The sequence below is a fragment of the Argentina silus genome (genome assembly GCF_951799395.1).
Source record: "Argentina silus genome assembly, chromosome: 12".
Taxonomy (NCBI): domain Eukaryota; kingdom Metazoa; phylum Chordata; class Actinopteri; order Argentiniformes; family Argentinidae; genus Argentina; species Argentina silus.
Genome location: NC_139666.1, coordinates 3,609,857 through 3,617,980, shown reverse-complemented (window position 1 = coordinate 3,617,980; position 8,124 = coordinate 3,609,857).

Genomic DNA, 8,124 nt, shown 5'->3' with positions numbered 1-8,124 from the left:
CTCCACTAATCAACACAGTGTATAATTGATTCACTATTCAATTTAGGGACTCTAAATGATTCCACTAAATGACTGAACACTTCAATATTCAATTCACTTAGCTGTCTTAAATATCCCAGTTGAGTGCAAGAGAGATGGGGAGGCTTTTTGCAGTAATAATGCCTTTACCAAGAGAAGTCAGGGAGGAAAGAAACAGTTGACACTGTTAAAATGCTGCCAAACTCCACTTCAGATATGCAGAAATGTATCACATAACCGGTGGTTATTTCTTATAGCAGGCTATTGGTAAGTCAGTGATTCTGTGCAGCACCTTGTTCAAACTCACCTTCTTACTCCAGCTTTTGAACAGACTACGGCATCACATAACACATTTTTTATAAATTATCCTCTGAGGAGCTCTATGGAACACATTATCATGGAACATGATGGGGGGTATTATTGAGGGTTGGGTGTAACGCTAATTGACCCCTTTGCAACTGGAAGATGCTACCATAATTCCAGTAGCACTTGCAATAGTTGGAAACTTAGCACAACAATTTAGGTTTCAGTGACCTGCTTTTGATCATTCCGATTTTCAGTCGATGCATTTCATTCTCACTCTCCTAATGCATTCCTCCTGTTGTACCAACAGAATGAGGGCACTTTCCGGACCGGAAAGGTGCACATTATACACATTTTAGCAGAGATCCTCCGGGACCTAATAATTCCTCAGTGTAAGACCCTGGCGTGAATGTTCTCACGGTAAGTGAAATACAAAAAAACATTTGTTGTATTGATAATGGAACCTATAGAGGAAATTACCTGCTTTGCACAGTGCCAAGCTCATGTACAAATGAAAGGTTCTGAGACCAATGTAGCCGCCATTAAGGCTTGGTGGGAGGCAGTGCACTTTAGCAGCCAGGGTTGTGTTTCACAAGAAGAAGTCAGCCAACTAACTCTCACAAACAAACCTAAAGTTGACAATGGTTTATTGAGAGTTGCAAGTCAGTCAACAGACATTTCTATGTGTTATTCTCCCGGTGCTCCAGATGGCCAGTCCGCAACTGCCTCACGACAAACAACAACTGAAGATGTCTGCAGTACAGGCCGGGCAAGGTGAGGTTCTAGTTCTTTTCCTAGTAGAATAACCAGGGCGTGAAGGAGGGCGTGAGGTGGGTGGGGTGGGTGCAAAGTCTCCATCAGACGAGGACGTACTGGGTGACTGCATGGTCTCAGCCGGAAGGAGATGGGGGTTTCTATAAATTGTGTGAGTTTTCACCTTCTTCCGGGGGACCATCGGGTAATTTCTTACGCGACGCGCCAGACGCCGTGACGACCTCCGGTTCCTGACCTCTCCGTCTGGGGTGAGGAGCCTGTTGACATCCAGGGCTGATTTGGAGGATGTCAGGAGGGGCGGCACTGGGGATGTGGATTTCCCCTCCTCTTCGTCTATGGCAGATATCCCTAGATTCTCAGTCACATGACCAGACTTACCTGAATAGTCTATCCAAGTGCTATCCAAGTCACTCATCGGTATACGTGAGGATGACCGGGAGATGCCCTGTTGCTGCTCTTCCATGGACACAGACTCCTGAACATGTGTAACTTCTACTTTTGAGGTAATAGTGGAGAGTGGGGACGGTGTGTGGCTGACAGCACGTTCAGAGAGGTCACTCTGAATTGTTCCAAGAACAACATTTGCTTCAGTATCCAATAGTGGCAACGGCCCCGTCTGTTCCATCTCACGACACATATCAAGGACATTTTCCACTAGATCGTCAGAAATTGCCTCCATTTTTGAGGATTCCATCCACTTTGCTGGGTGCCCTTTAGTGACCTCAGCTACCTCATCAGCTTCTGTGGGTGAGGAATAGGGAGACTGGAAAGCCCTGGCCTTCACATCAGTTTCCATTTCACTGAAACTATTGCCCCCAGCTTTGATTGCTGTTTTGCTGCCCTTGGAAGATGGGCCTCTCTTGGAGGAGCCCAGTTCGCCGGTGATCACTTCTACCTTTGAGGAATCCTCCTCTATCTTAGCATGTGCTATCTCTAATGCCGACATTGTAGGTGATTGGCTGTCAAATGGCTCTGGAATCCCCTCCTCAAAATCACTGGTCTGTGTGATAAATTCAATGTTGCTCTGAATTACATGGTCCTTAACATCCTCCAGCATATCGGTAACCACGTCCAGGGTTTTGCTTGCCTTTGCATTGGCCTCTCTAAATGCTTTAGGGCGGACCTGAATCTTCTTGATGACTCGCTCCTTGACCTCCTCCAAAATATCAGTGATCAACGTTGTCACATAGCTGTTGAGGTTTTCTTCATTCATGGTCAGCTCCTCTGATGGATCATCAGATTGACCACTGGGCTTTAGGCAATCTTTACTCCCCCCGAGAATCCTGCAGACAGGCTCATCGCTGGGTTTAAATGGATTGACTACCCGAGAAACACACTTCAACAGGTCAGAAGCGATTCTGGCACTACAAGCCTGTTGTGCTGCTGGCTTTGACCCTTGTGCTGAAGTCTTGATTGACTCAGCTAGTTGCTTCCTGACACCCTTTGTGCCAAGATGGTCTAGGATAGCATGTCCGACAACTGATTTCAGCTGTGACTGTGACATTGGTTTGTTGAGGACGCCTGATTTCCGAATCTTCATGAGTATTGCGTAACTGGAGTAACTTCCATTAGAACTCTTTTCAGTCTTACTCATTTTCTTGCCCTGAGTCACTTTAGACTGAACAACTTGATCACTTCTAGAGTCCTTGGGGTCGTTGGTTTTAGGGTTCCGTGAACCACCACATGCTGTGATATCAGTAGATACGACAGAAATGTGTGTTTCTGTGTGAGAATCAGCTGTAGGAACCACAGCTCCATCCAGACTAGGTCCCTCACTTCCTGTTGACGTGGGGCTCTATCGTAAAACAACATAGAAAATAGATAACATGAGCACCAGTGTACTGTAGTTATACCATAATTACTCTAGTAACAACAATGTATTAGTAATTTATGGAGTGAAACTGTTTGTTATTACACAATTAGAATAAGTAACAACACTCCTTATTCCACTTGTTTGTGTTATTACACAAGTGGAATAGTTAAGCGTCTTTATTCCACTTGCATAATAACACAAACCACTTTACCCTATCACAACCCAATTACTAAGGTAAGGTAAATCTATTGGAATAATGTATGACATGGCTTATCACTGTTCTGACAGTGATTAAAACGTCTCTTCAACACAAACATGTTGAAGAGACGTTTTAATTTCCTTTTTTTTTTTTTTTAAAGATTGTATACCTTTCGTAATAGCTTATTAATACAATGTTGTTACTCGTGTAATTACCAAGTCATTATACAGGCAAAAGGGGCAATGTAATGCAAAGTGTGACCGTGAAGGTGTATAATGAATAGCATCAATGTACATACATTACAAATATCACAATATTCTTCCATCTGTACCTGCTCTGTCTTGTTTGCTTTCTCCACCTTCAGTCTGGCTTTGCTGGGCAGAGGAGCAAGGCGTTCCAGGGTTCGCCTCCTTTGGAGCAGGCAATGCTCGTCCATAGGTGTCATTCCTACAAACACAAAACAAATCAGATGTCATCTATTCACAATATGAAGATGTCAATACTGTGGCCACCATACGTTACTCAGCAATCTCACTCAAAGTAGGAAAAATAAACAATAAGCAATGAATACGTGTATTAGTTATGATTGTTAGTGAAACTGACTTACCTGCCAGTGAAAAAATCTTGTTCACAGTTTTAGAAGGTGGAGGTGGAGGAGCGGGCTGGTGAACAGGGGCTTCAATTCAAGCAGAAATCAAAGATTATAGACAATTGATGTGATTTTGCTTTACATAGTCTTTTCAACTTTCAACTGTAGATCCCATGACTTGATGTGAAATCTTACCAAGATGTGGTGTTTTAAATATTTGTTCTCTGAGCCTTTTTCCATTACTGGCTTCTGTCATGCTCTTGTACTCATGCATGCCCTTCACCATTTCCTGCATTTTTCTCTGCTGAATGGCTTGTTTTTGTTCGTTCATACTCTTTATCTGTGAGGAGGAACATTATTTGGATATGTCCAAGGTAAAAACAAGGTTATTGAATTGGATTGTCAAACTTGTCAACATAGCTGCAACAGAAGCTATCCATCCTCCTTGTGAAAGTCAAGTGCAAAAATGCTAAAGCTTTATTGTCAATTTCTAGCGTAAAAATGTACATTTGTACACAGCTTCCATGGCTTAAAACAAATACATCACACATGTTGACGTCCCGTACGCATTCGTTATATCATCCCATACATCTCTGAATTATTGAAACTGGATGTGTTGTTAGTTTTGAATGTGTTTTGGGAGCTTTGTAAAGTATTGATAAACCTATCCAATCCTTTCAGTCACATGAAACTTACTTTGTCATCTTCCACGATTAAGTTTTGCTTCTTCAACTTGTCATGCGTGTCCTTCTGGCGGTGGTACTCCTTGAGGTTTGGGTCATGCAAGCTGTTGTAACTGGGCCTCATAATGTGACAGTTGGGATCACTGAGGTTGAGATCAGTTGTTGACTGAAACAACTGGAGGAATAACATTAGTAGTTTACTTTTACTGCACCACAGTCTGGCCCTTAGTACGTAAGAGGGTGTAAAAAAAGAGAAAGAAACCAGTAATGCCCAATAACTGAGGCTCAATCCACTGAAAGCAGGGATCCTCTGAAAAGGAGACCTTGGTCTCAGTAGGACCTTCCACGCCTAAAATAAAAGTTTAATAATAATTTTAAACAAATAAATAGATGTTAGTAGCTAGGTGGAATCTACTAGCCTTGTAACTATCTTGCTCCAGTCATTTCTGATATACTCATGTCTTGAGAGTAGGGGCTATGTTTCTTGACATGGCCTTGATAAACCTATCCAATCCTTTCAGATCTATACAAGTGTCTTGGGAGTAGGGGCTAGGGGTTTTCTGGACAAGGTCTTGATAAACCTCCTTTCAGATCAGATCTACTCATGTCTTGGAAGTAGAATCTATGGGTTGTTTCTGTACAGGGCCTACATGTCTACTCTACTTTGATTGACGATATTCTGATATGAAAGGTGTAGTGTGTCACAGGGCCTACCTTTTCACCCAGGCTTAGCCTGGTCAACGTGAGGCCAACCCCAGGTAAAACAGGAAGTTTGGTCATTGCAGCCAATCTGCTCTGAGCATTCACAGGAGTCTTTCTCAAAATCTGAGGGGGCTTCCCCATCGGTGGAGGAGGCTGCTTGACTGATTTAGGGGGTATTCCCATTGGCTTGGGAGCCATGGAGGCGTTCTTCTGAAAAAGAAGAAGCAACTCAGCTATAGGCCGACTGTAAACAACTGCATTTTGTGAACACATAAGCATTTGGTCAATTCCTCAGTGAGTTCAACAGTTTCATTGCAATTCCATGTTAAGTAAGCTTGATTTCACACTTAAAGTTGAGACTTAAGCAGAAACACAAAAATACACCATAACCATTCTAGCAATTGTCAAGAGTGAATGACTGGAATAAAACAGCTATCAAAAAAGGTTGATTTAAAAGTAGGCTACCTGTTTTCCTTCAGAAGCTTGTTCCATACCGTATATTTGCCGGAATGAGCATCACGTCTGTTGATGCGATTATATATCAACACCGACGTCACTCGTGAAACCATTTGTTACTATGACGTCATCGCAACTTTTCTGATTTGGTCAGTCACTTTTTCTGTCACGCGACAGCAGCTCCGAGTTATTTTTCATGAACTCTGAATTCCTGATAAAATGTAATAAGCTGCACCACAAGAGAATGAATACAAAGCTTACCAAAAAATAACCCGATCTCATTATAAAGACATCTCTCGATGCAGACGATCAAAGAAAAAGCAACTTATTCATTTACACAACAGTAAAGCTATTTCTGGGCCGTACAATCTGATGCTCGTAGGTGCGCGCTGTTTGTAGCTAGCTAGCTAAACGAGCGAGTGTAGCTAGCTAGGCTAGCTTAATGTCAAAATACAAGTGCCCTACACATCGTGTAACATGTCTCCTTTATACTGGTGTTGGAGTGTCGTTTACTCGGTTGATAATTCATATGTATGTATGTGTGTGTGTGTGTATCTGCTCGTGTGTAACCAGCCTTGGTAATCCTTTGCAGAAAGTAGCTACAAAGGCATATGAAATGAGTGACACCTCACGACACATCAAAACCATCAAATACCGGAGCTAAAAAAAAAACTGAATTCAGTTTTTCCTTCAGGTTATCTTACTTGTTTTTTTTGTTTTTTTTTTAAATCTTGCAAACCAACATATAGTCCACATAACAACCAGCCAGGGTTACCAGATCTAGCTACATTTTCCAGCAACTGAAAACAAAATTTTGTTTCACAGAAAGAGGCCACTTTTACACAATAGGTGTCTCTATAATGACGTTTATAAATACAACTGGTAAAATTGCTTTACCTTGTTTTATGCATTTCTCCCTTTGTTATTGCTTCATCACACCAAATGATTTAACCTCAACTGTACAAGTGATTCATACTGAATGGTTGAGTTGTGAAATGGTGGTAACTCCATGTTGATCGTTGTGAAATCATTATATCATAATTCTGTCTCTGTCCGTTTGTATGTCACAAAATACTGACTGTTTGTGTGTCACACGCTATCTCTGACACCACTGGGACAATTTTGATTAAACTTGTGAATGATGAGTCTTGCCATACAGATTTTGCCACACATTTACAAAATTGTACTGATGGGCCCAATGTTGACGAAACTACGGTGAAAGGCAAATGAAGAGGACAGACTGAGGACGACTAATTTTGTGTAAGACCAAGGACAAGCCCAACCTTACCCTCGACTCCTGGAACTGGGCTGAGAACCTAGACCCAGACTCAGCCGTAGACTCAGCTCCTGAGCCAGAGATAGCTGAGCCCGAGATGGCAAAGTGTGAACTTTTAGACATTGAGCTGGATGAGAGTGAATGTTAAAGTGGTCGAACAAGGGCAGAATCATACCTCAAGCAGAGATAGAGGAGGCCAAGCAGAGGCTCCTCAAGGAGGCAGAGGAGGCTGAGAGCAAGGCTCAGGCCGAGGCAGTTCTCACAGCTGAGGAGGAATCACAAGCACTTCCTGGTGGAAGATGAAGAGGTGAGGGAGGAAGAGGAGGAGGGGCTAGAGGGCAGCAAATGATCTAACCTCAGTGGAGATGGTGAGAGGATTGTAGCAACCTCCAAAGAGGAGGAAAAAGAAACACCAAAATAGGATAAGAGCAAGCGTAGGCGACTGGTGCACGGGCTAAACAACAAGGTCAGAGAGAGGAACTAGCAAAAGACACCCACTACAACAAAGAGCACAAAGGTGACAGGGATGTTCTTAAGGGGGGGATTACATCACCAGAGCTGAGCAGGACAGAAGAACCGGGAGAAGCTGCTGAAGGCAGATAGAGAAGCGAAGTGAGAGAGAGTTGAGGACCGCTGGCTGGACTGGGAAAAGAACAAAGCCCAGAAGAAGGCTGCAAAAGAACTGAAGAAGAAGTACTGAAGAGGTCCCTCTTGTGGAAAGACAACACAACATCAAGGTAAAGGAAAATTATTAAGAGATGAATGAGTGGAGAGTAGAATCTTTGTTTGAAGCCATTGTCTAAATCACTCTGTTGTATCCATAACTGACAATTGAACATTATCACAATATCCAAATATAGAGCACTTATATACACTCACTTAACACTTTATTAGGAACACTATACTAATACTGGGCAGGGCCTCCTTTTATATGTATTATCTTTGGTGTATTACAGTGTTACGGACCCTGACTCCAGACCCCTTGAAAAACAAAAAACAAGCACAAACTTTTTCTGTATTTTTCTTACTTATTTCTTCTCCTTTCTTTTGACTTGTTCTTATTCCATTTTAAACTATCAGCATGATCTCTGACAGATATTTTTTGTCTCCATTCTCTATTTGCTAGACATAAGCATGTTCATTCCACTTGTTGATTAATTACTTGATTAATTACTCGTCAGTCAGAAGTGAGTAAGTAAGTGCTCAAGTAAGTGCTTTCTGCATTTTAAAATGCATTTTCCCCATGTTTACATTTTATCAGTGATCCTGTATGCAGAAATCACAGATAGCTGTTTTAACTCAAAACTGTCT